Genomic DNA, 11,046 nt, shown 5'->3' on the forward strand with positions numbered 1-11,046 from the left:
GACCTGCTGCTGAGGAACACCATGATGCTGCCACCACCATGCTTCACATCACGATACTTCCACCACCATGCTTCATATCATGATGCTGCCACCACCATGCTTCATATCACGATGCTCCCACCACCATGCTTCATATCACGATACTTCCACCACCATGCTTCATATCATGATGCTGCCACCACCATGCTTCATATGATGATACCACCACTGTGCTTCACATAATGAGGCATGACTGACAGAGTTCTCAGAGTTTCTTGGAGTGTTTTTTAGTCTTAAGGGTGTCGTTCTATCCAGGAGTACTGACCCTTCCAGATAGAAGAGTCTTTATACTACAATGACTTGTTTTACCTGTTATATTTTTTTAAAAAAATATTTAACATTATTTTGTAGAAATCTGTTTTCACTTTGAAGTTTTGTTCAGGCTGAGTTTATATTTTTTGTAAATGTTTGTAAAAACAAACCACCAATTTAAACTGACCACAATTCAATGATGAACAGTAATAAATGGAGACAACTTCCATTGAGGTAAATACTTCTTACAACTTCTGTATATTGGTTCCAAATATTAGTTATTTGTCTTCTTGACCAATAATCAATTTAGGTTTTTAAAGACCACACACTGTGTGTGTTTGTGCTGTAGGTTTCAGTTTGTTTGAGCAGGACAATGAATCTGATGTGGGAGGAAACAAACACTGAACCTGACAGTCAGCAGTCTGGGAGCAGCTCTGAGGTCAGACACACAACAGCAATACAGCAACAGCAACAAGATAATAACACAACAACAACATAACAACATAACAAGACTAAATGTCAGGAGCACCACTAACCAGTGTAAACGTTGACACCTGGTTTAAAGGAATGCTAACAAGTCAGCCTGTTCTATAGGATGATGCAGCAGAACCTTTTACAGCTCAGTGTTCTGGATCTGTACCTGCACAACAAGCTCTTTCCCTCTGACCTCCAGGTGCAGGGAGAGAGTCTGCTGAGCTCTGCCCTGCAGGTTCAGGATCAGTGCGGCTCAGTCCAGCAGCAGGTTCAGGTTCAGTCCGGCTCCACCTCAGAGGTCCATACAGAGGGTGGTTCTATCCCAGGTTGCGATGAGTTTGGCTGCTTCCCGTTAGATGCTCAGGTGGAGGTGTGGTGGAACCAACAGCCCATCAGTTACCTACTCTCCCCACAATCTTCTGCTCACAGACAGAACCCCTTTGAGGTCAGAACCAGCACCTGTTCTGTTTGAAACAAAGCTGCTCAGGTGCAGCAGTGAGACCGTGTAAATAGACGTATGAGAAGTCAGACCTGTTGTCTACCCTGTGATGATGTCGGAGTTGGTCCTACAGTAAACCTACCTGTGAGAATCAGAGTTAGAATTAGCAGATGCTTTGAAGTCTCTCAGGTGTGTGTTGTGTTTCCAGCTGAGCGGCGAGCTGGAAGTGGTGATGTTCGGTAAAACAGATGACCAGGTGAGTCTGACGGAGCAGGCAAGACTCTACGTGGAACCGTGATCGACGTCCAGCAGCTGGTGAGTTGCTCCACCATCACAGATTCAGAGTAAACATGAAAAACAGTCCGTCATTTAATGTTTAGTATCCGTTTACCTGATAATGCACTTTAAATACTTCAAAGTTACTTCATCAAGTGTATCTCTTATAGAGCAGAACTGTATTTCTGGATCCAGTTTGTTCCTTAATGTTCTTTGGCTGGAACCTTGTAGCAAAGCTCCAGTAGAACCCTGTCTAAAGGTAACGTTACAGGGTGACTGTAGTATGTGGGTGCTATGCCCACCGGGCAGCAGGCAGGAGCAGGCACCTAGGTGCACCGCCCCCTGGTGGCGTAGACTAGCCTTAGGGATGTGGAACGTCACCTCACTGGTGGGGAAGGAACCCAAGCTGGTGCAGGAGGTGGAGTGATGCTGGCTAGATATAGTTGGGCTCACCTCCACGCACAGCAAGGGTTCTGGAACCAGAAGCCTGGAAAGGGGTTGGATTCTCTCCTTTTCTGGAGTTGTCCAGGGTGAGAGGCACTGGGTGGGTGTGGGGAAACTCAGAGCCCCTGGCTGAGAACTGCTTTGTTGGAGTTTTCCCTGGAGAACCAGAGGGTCTCCTCCCTGAGAGGAAAACTCTGACTGTTGTGTGTTCTTATGAACCAAACAGCAGCTCAGAGTATTCGGCCTTCTTGGAGTCTCTGGGTGGTTCCTGGAAGAAGTACTGCCTGGGGACTCCATAGTTCTCTTTGGGGACTTCAACCTTCACGTTGGCAATGGTGGAGAAACCTGGAGGAGGTGATTGCGAGGAACGGCCTGATCTGATCTTGAGTGGTGATTTGCTATTGTTATTGGACAGTCGGGTAAAGAGAGGTGTAGAGCTGTCAACTGATCTCCACCTGGTGGTGAGTTGGATCCCAGGGATCCCCGGGCCTGGTTGGCTCGGGGGTCTCTCGAAGCAGCTGACAGGTACCGGTCAGTCTAAAGGGCTGCAGCAGTTGTGGAAGCTAAAATTCGGGTGTGGAAGGAGTTCGTAGAGGCTATGGAGAAGGACTTTTGGTTGGCCTCGAGGAAGTTATGGCACACCGTTGGACGCCTCAGGAAGAGCAGGCAGGGCTTTGCTCAGGCTGTTTACAGTCGGGGTGGAGAACTGTTGACCCGTACTGAGGACATTGTTGGGTGTTGGAAAGAGAACTTTGGGGAATTTCTGAACCCAGTAAACATGTCCTCCGTGTAGGAGGCAGAGCCTCAAGAATCGGGGAGATCTTCGTCCATATCCATGACAGAGGTTGCTGAGGTATTAAGAAGCCCCTTGGTGGCACCAGGTGTGGACGAGATCCTCCCTGAGATGCTGAAAGCTCTGGACATTGTTGGACTGTCTGGGCTGACACACCTTTACAATGTTGCGTGGGTATCGGGTACGGTACCTGTGGAGTGGCAGACCGGGGTGGTGGTTCCTATTTTCAAGAAGGGGGACCGGAGAGTGTGTTCCAACTACTGGGGTATCATACTTTTCAGTCTCCCCAGGAAAGTTTACCCTAGGGTGCTGGAAGGGAGGTTCTGACCGATAGTTGAACCTCGGATTCAGTAGGAACAATGTGGATTCTGTCCCGGCCATGGAACAGTGGACAGGATCTTTACTCTTGTGGAGCTGCTGAGGGGGTCATGGGAGTTGGACCTGCCAGTCCACATGTGCTTTGTGGATCTGGAGAAGGCCTATGACTGTGTCCCCCGAGGGGCTCTACCGGGGTACTGAGGGAGTATGGGGTACCGGGCTTTATGATACAAGCCATTCAGCCTGTACAACCAAAGTGAGAGCTGTGTCCACATACTCAGCACAAAGTCAAACTCATTTCCAGTGGATGTTGGACTCCTCCAGGGCTGTCCCTTGTCTCTGATCCTGTTTGTGGTCTTCATGGACAGGATTTTACAGTGCAGCCGGGGTGAAGAGGGTGTCTCGTTTGGGGGTAACAGCAGTTACAGCAGTATTAGAGGGTAAATGTAGTATTATGTACTATTCGCGTGGGATTAGTACTACCTGGGGACCTCTGGTAGTTTGTAAGTTACCCCAGGACGTCTGTGCTTCTTTAATTGCATTCGTACAGGATAAGCGAAGTCTGTATTTTACTTGAATTTACTGACATTACACCTCGGATATGATGTCAAATCTGTGCCGGTCACAACATCCACTGTTGTCACGTCCATGTGCAAAGAATAAACTGTATATAAAGATATATATATAGTATATACTATATATTCACAGTCTACAGTACAAAGTGGTCAGCTGCTACTCGAAAAAAAAATACAGACAGGTCACGCGACTAAACTTTAAATACATTAAAAACCTATGTTGTAACAGCACTATTGTTATTGTTTCGTTAGGTTTAGGCACAAAAACCACTGGGTTAAGTTCATGGAAAGCTTGTGGTTCAGGTTAAAATGATCACTTTTAACGTGGTATGTAGTCGTCATGGCAACAGTACACATGTCAAAGCAGCAACGTGACTTGAGAACAGCGGGCAGCACTGTCGGGATAACAGGCCGTCAGGGCATTTGTATTCAGCCTGTTGATAGATATGCTTAATGTATGCTGCTACGCATGTCATCCATCTCAATATCCTCCCAATTTCCCTCTTCTGGTGGATCTAATTTTGCTGTTTCTGTGAATGGTCCACAGGCCTGTTATGTATCGGCCTACTCCTGCATTTGCTCCTAAAATGCTGTCAATAATTTCTACCGCAGCCTCTATAATTCAACTGAGAAAGATGTAGAAAAAGACGCGCATTGAAAATCAACAACAAAAATTCACCCCAATCACTGAAATGCAGACTTGCACGGGATTAAAATCATCGACCTCCTCAGGTAATACTAATCCCGGCTTCAGAGGGAAAATGTTTTACTAGATGGTAAATGTTATACTAGATGTTAAATGTAGTACTAGAGGGTAAATGTAGTACTAGAAGGTAAATGTAGTACTAGAGGGTAAATGTAGTACTAGAAGGTAAATGTAGTACTAGAGGGTAAATGTAGTCCTAGATGGTGGGATTTACTGTAGTAAACCCGTTTTCTCTCCATGATGTCAGTAATTGTAGATCAGCTGTAGTCCCTGGTTGTTCCACCAGGTGGAGCCTCTTCTGTTTAATGCTGTAGATCTGCAGTGTGTCACGCAGCGGGGGTGGCGAACCCGAGCAGAGACACACCACCAAGGCGGAGTTAGGTTTACAGGCTGGTTTATTGTGGAAAGGTGGGGGATCAAGGAAGAGTGAGGAGCCAGAGGGGAATCCGGGAGGTTGTGGCGAGGGTGAGTCCAGGGACGGAGTGAGGGCTGGGACGTCAGAAGTGGGAAGCCAGGTTCAGCGGGTCCGGGGTGGCGAGGTTGCAGGAGGACTGAAAGCTGGAACGTCAGTGTAGGGAAGCCAGGCGCAGGGGATCAGGGGTGGTGAGGCAGCTGGGCGGCAGGCTGAAGGCTGGGACGTCAGAGGTGAGAAGCCGGGCGCAGAGGGTCCGGGGTGGCCAGGTGACAGGGCGGCAGGCGGGTCCGGGAGTCCGGAGGGGAACTCGAGGGGGGAAGGCAGGACGGTAGCCAAGGAGGGGATCCAAGAAGGGACACGACGTAGGAAGGGATCCGAGGAGGGGATCCGAGGTGGGCACGAGGGAGGCAGGCAGGTCAGGAGGAGATCCGGGCAGCTGGGTCGTTTGCATGAGCAGAGTCTACAATCTGGCCGAGATTGAATGCAGGAACCAGTCTTTTATTGCTGGAGGAGTAATCACAGGATGAGCCGCAGCTGCCCGGACTCTGCGGGGAGAGTGCTGATTGTCAAGTGGAGCCGCATGGGGGAGAGAGAGAGGGAGAGAGAGAGGGAAAAGGGATTAGGATGTCAGGAAGGACGGGGAGAGGAGGAGGCCCTGACACAGTGAGTGTTTTATCAGTCAGTAGTAGTTAGTAGTAGTCAGTATTACTCAGTAGTAGTTAGGGCTAGTAATTACTGATGGTAACTCACCTGTTCTCAGGTTCTCAGGTGTGACTCAGGTGTGAACCACCAGCTGATCTGGTTGTGTTTGGTTTCAGGTGAAGCTCCTGTAAGAAAACGCTGACTCCTACTCAATCAGTCTGCTGAGTCGTCCTGCGTATCATTACTCAGCTCTTATTCTGCAGCGTCATGCTTTCTTTACTGATTTAACACAAAATGGCTGCACACATTTCATTTATTCGGTTTTATTTCAACTCTATTTTAACAGAAATAGAAACAAATTTTCACAGTTTTTAACATGTAACACATTTTAGTATTTAATGCACTTTATATTTATTTACTTTGTAGTTTTTAAATGCCTTTAAACATTTAATTAACTATTTATTTCTTGAAATGTGGCTGCTGATGTACTGAATATATGAAATCATTTAGCTTTTACCACAGAGACACTTTAACTGTTGCACTTTAAATCAGAGCTGATCAACTTTTTTAACTACATCAGAATAAAAGTTGAACTGTTTCATTTGCTTTATTTATTTAGAAACAGTTTACTTAAAACACTGAACAGTTCAGACACTTTAACCTCTGCTCTTTGGATCAGAACTGATGTTTTTATTTTTTAAACTGAAAACAGCAGAACAGATTTCACTGAACACTGATTTTAATTCATTGTTTTATGTTTCAGTAGATGTTCTGATACATTTATTTTATTTTTTCACTTATTTTAGATGTGAAATTGTGAATCTCCAGAAACAAAACGTGGTTCTTCCTAAATAAACTGAAGGATTGTTTTTGATATGTTCTGCTTTTCATTCTGCTCAGATGTGAAATAAACATGTTTTAATTTCAGTTTATACAGATTCAGATTCCTTTTTTATGGATTCAAAGTTGATTTAGTCTCTGAGCAGCTGAAGATCAATTCCTCTGATCGATTCCAGCTGGTCTCGGCAGACTGACCTGAAACAGGACGTCAGAGACGAGGACTTGGACCTAAAGACTTGCCTGGACTCTGACATAAATGACTTGGAAACTGAAAGTGACTCGACAGCTACTGAGAGACTCAGACTGACTTGAAATCTTGGGATTGGCCTCCCTGACTTCAACGTGAGCTCAGGAACTCGTGGACCTGCTGACTCAGATACAGGTACTGATACACTTCAGACACCGGAGAGACTTGATGCTGGTTTGTGTCCTTCAGGACTCTTGAGACTAACTGGGACTCTTTCTCAGGGACTCAGAACTGAACCTCCACAGGTCTTTACCTGCGTGACTCTGACAAGTCTTTGGTGACTCAAACATGATGTTCAGAACACATCAGGACACTTGGACTCAGACCTGTAGGACATCAGCGACCTGAAGATGATCTCAGTGACTCGGACTGGACCTGGAAGTGATGTCGACTCAAACGGGTCCACTTCACAGAGAACAGGGTCGGTTAGTCTTCACTGTCTTTTGGATTTGAGGAGCAGATTCTGAAATCACTGAGAAACTGGGTCTAGACCGTCTGGACAGCAGCAGGTTCTGGTCTAGTCCGGCTGGAAGGCGGTGTTGATGGTGCCGGAGTCTGGAGCTGGGTGGGGCAGCTGAGGGCAGCTCTTCCTCCTGGACTTGGCCAAGACTCGGTGCAGGAGGCTGGGTGACCCGTGAACCGACCCTCCTGGTTCCGACGACTCTGAGGGTCCGTCGAGACCAACTGACCGCCGAACGCTGTTTTTCCTCAGCAGTTTGGGAGTGCTGCGACCGCTGCGACAAGAACATAGAACCCAAGTCAGTTTAATTAAAGTTCATCCATCCATCCATCCTCTATCCACCGCTTTATCCTCACTAGGGTCATGGGGGGTGCTGGAGCAGTGGTGTAGTCCGCCGTATACCCACTTATTTTTCAGTTAGCATTGCGTATACCCACTTCTAATGCTCCCTGGTGCGCATCATTCAGTAATATCTGTGTGCCAGGTAGCCCGATGATGAAGCCATGAACAACCCTCCTCTGCCTGTAATTGGCTGGTACATGCTACCTTCACTGATTCGATTGGTTAACTTTAGGGATGAGCCAATCAGAGGCAGAGTAGGGCGGGTCATACAGAGGAAAATTTTGCTAACACCTCTGTGGCACTCCAGTTGATTGACAGGTCTGCTTGAAAGATGCGCGGAAATGCGAGAAAGTCAGAATAAACACCTTTCAAGTGAGTGGCACGTATCGAGCGAACCTACTTTCATGGACGATATAATTCTCAGGTAAGTTTTAAGGTGGTTTCCAAATGAATCACTGTTTTAAACTACTGGCAACATGACTGCACATTTCAAGGAGAGAATATTTTGTCACCAGTGGTTAAAGCTGCAGTCAATTCCAGCCATTTTCAGTACAAAAAAATCGCTAATATTCTATTTGTGAATAAAAATCTGACGAGAAATACAGGGAATATTGGACGCGCATCGCGAGGTGCATTTCCTCTAAAACGACCTATTCGTGGATCATATACCGTCTTCAGGACATGTTTTGGACAAAATATGTTACTGGCTTGTTTCGTCTGGATGTCCAAGGTTGGATTATGGCCGTTTTTTGTGGAATATTTTCATGTGTGTGTAGTAATGAACCCGGAAATGTGAGTCGCGCTGTGTGCGTTGAAGCCGTGTATAGAGAACGGATGGATGGATATTGGTTGTTTGTCGGACAAATGTGTTTTTCTCACCCGCTGTGGTAATCACATCTGAAAGTGGTTTATACCGGCGGATTACTGAGAATCTAAGCTTTCCATCGGCGTATAGTGTTTGTATAATCGCGTTTGCAGTTTCAGACATTTAGCAAATTGCTTATGCAGATCTCAAAGTGTACCGCGGACGGGACACTGAAGCGCAACTGAAGCGCAACGGGTTAAACTGAGTGTCGGGCCGAGTCTGACTAACGTTTTGAAAGGCTAACGTTATTCTAACGTAAGTCTGAAGCTAGCTAGATTGGGATAATGTGGGAAAACCTCTAGGCTGGTAGTTGATTTTAAAGTAAGTAAAAACACAAGAATGGGGACAGGTAGTTTAAGATTCGACCTAAAACAATATTGAGGTTTTATTCATGATGAAATAAGAACAAGGATGCACTGTCAACTTCATATTTGAAGTATTTTATTTAAATAAATGTTCAAAAGTAACTGAAACACCATGTTTGCCTCATGATAAATACATGTTACATTAATCCAGTAATAACTACAAACTGCTCCTAATCAAGTCATGATAATTTTATAATAGTGGGTAAGTAGAAATGACTGAATAAATTGAATAGAGTAGTCTTCTATGTCACTGTTTCTAAAACTGGGTGTTTTTCTGGACTAATTAAAAAAAAGGTGAAAATTAAGAGTATACCCACTTCTCCAGGGACCACTACACCACTGTGCTGGAGTCTATCCCAGCTGACTCTGGTGAAGGCAGGGGACACCCTGGACAGGTCACCAGTCTGTCACAGGGCTACATATACAGACACACAATCACACTCACATTCACACCTACGGACAATTTAGAGTAACCAATTAACCTCAGCATGTTTTTGGACTGTGGGAGAAAACCCATGCATGCACAGGGAGAACATGCAAACTCCATGCAGAAAGATCCCAAGCCTGGGATTTGAACCGGGGATCTTCTTGCTGCAAGGCAAACATACTAACCACTTACACCACTGTGCAGCGCTTAATTAAAGTTGTTTAATTAAATTAGTTTAAAGTCACTTAATTAAAGTCACTTTAATTAATCATTTAATTAAATTAGTTTAAAGTCACTTAATTAAAGTCAGTTTAATTCAAGTTGTTTTAATTAAAGTCGGTTTAATTCATGTTTTGTGTCTTAGAACGTGGTGTAAATATTGTAATTTAACACTCCTTTTAAATAATGTGTAGAACTAATAGGAACAACCTCATTTTCTATTTGCTGCTGTTACTCTGTAAATTTCCGGCTGCAGGATCAATGAAGGTTTAATCTATCTTTAGTACCAACTTAAAGACTTGTGCTTCTGCTGCCGATCAATAACAAAAACATTTGATCAGCCTGATTATTTTATCATGATTACCTTCTGGAAGTTATTTTGGTGCAGCATCGTCTATAAATAATTCAAACCGTTTCTGTGTTGAAGTCTTGATGCTGGATATGAAGACGAACACAAAATACCAAAAAGAGGAAGATTAAAGGTGTAAAGTGACCGAGAGGCCGAATCACAGGTGACTGTTTTCATCCAACAGTTCATATGTTAGAGTTTCAAAAACAGCAGAACAACAACGGTTCATGAAGTGAGAACCAGCTGGAAATCTGAAAATAGAGAAGTTTCTGGTTGGAGTTACCTGGTGCAGCCACAGGGGGCGCTGTCTGTTGGCATCATCGGCACCGACACCCTCCTCTTCAGAGGGGGCGTGGCCTGCACCGCCCCACCCTAAAAAGGAAGGAGCACATGTTGTTACACCTGATCTGGAAATGTTTAATGAGCTGGTTTACATATTAAAGCATAAAATTATGTCATAATGACATCATACTGACACCAATTTCACCTGCAGCACCTCCATTTGGAACATTTCACACCTGAGCAGGGAAACTTCATCTATGGCTGTTTTTAAATGGAAACAGTTGAGTTTACCTGTGATGACATCAAAGACTGTGTGGATGTAGGTGGCCCAGGTGTGTCCCCGCCCCCCACTGACCAGGTGAGTGCTGTTACCTGCAGCGGCTCCACACAGGTGGCAGGAAAATATCCCCGGTGTCCGGTGGACAGCCGGCCGAACCACCAGGCCTCGTCCTCCTTAAACAGAACCTGGACCAGGTCTCCCTGGTTCAGGTCCAGTTCCTTAGGGCAGCGGGACCGGTATGATGTCACCACCACCACCTGCAGCAGGACACAGGTGAGTGTTCCAGCACACACCTGAACTTATCCTGAAAAGTGAATACAGCGCCTGGATACTGATTACTGATTATTGATGACTGGATACTGGTGACTGATTATTCATTACTTATTATTGATTACTGAGTATTGATTACTGATTATTGATTACTGAAGGTCAATAAGGCACTAAAGTGATGCATCTGACACAAGAGGCTGCTGCTGATTGGTCAGTGACAGAGAGGCTGCTGCTGATTGGTCAGTGACAGAGTGAATGTGTTAATCAGCTTTAACGAGCTCATCAGGTTAATGAACGATGTGTTAACGAGGGTGTGTTAATGATGTTTTACCTTCTCTGCTGCCACCTGTCTGGTTCTCGACCTGCAGACTGACAGAAAATCATCTGATCAATTCTCTGATGACATCATCTGATCCCTGCCAGCAGATCAATGAGTTCTCACTATAGATGGTTCTGATGAGGTTCTGCTCAGAGTTTAGTTCTGCTCCTGCTGTTACCTGGTGATAAACTAACTGGATGTTACCATGGAAACCCACATTCACTCTGACAGCAGCTGTAGAAGTAAATCAACCTGATTGGTTCACCTGGAGGCACTGAGGGGGCGGGGCTTCACAGAGCCAGACTTATCTACCTGTGAGGTCACACCTGGTTGTAAAGGTGGAGGTAAAGCCTCCATAGATGTCTGACTTTAAACTACAGATTACAGCAGCTTCTCATGGTGAGGATT

At 45.4% G+C, this 11,046-nt stretch overlaps 1 long non-coding RNA gene across 2 annotated transcripts; it reads right to left on the bottom strand.

Moving 5' to 3' along the window:
• Nucleotides 1-6,094: 6,094 nt before the first annotated feature.
• Nucleotides 6,095-10,760, bottom strand: LOC127535596 (uncharacterized). Of its 2 annotated transcripts, XR_007944473.1 has the most exons (4): nt 10,651-10,760; nt 10,142-10,306; nt 9,771-9,859; nt 6,095-7,194 (listed from the first exon to the last, which is right to left on the bottom strand). It is a non-coding gene; the product is annotated as an uncharacterized LOC127535596 (long non-coding RNA). The 2 variants fall into 2 exon arrangements; XR_007944472.1 differs by having other exon boundaries at nt 10,142-10,756.
• Between the last annotated feature and the right edge of the window lie 286 nt (nt 10,761-11,046).

Source organism: Acanthochromis polyacanthus, chromosome 9 (genome assembly GCF_021347895.1).
Source record: "Acanthochromis polyacanthus isolate Apoly-LR-REF ecotype Palm Island chromosome 9, KAUST_Apoly_ChrSc, whole genome shotgun sequence".
In the NCBI taxonomy this organism is placed as follows: domain Eukaryota; kingdom Metazoa; phylum Chordata; class Actinopteri; family Pomacentridae; genus Acanthochromis; species Acanthochromis polyacanthus.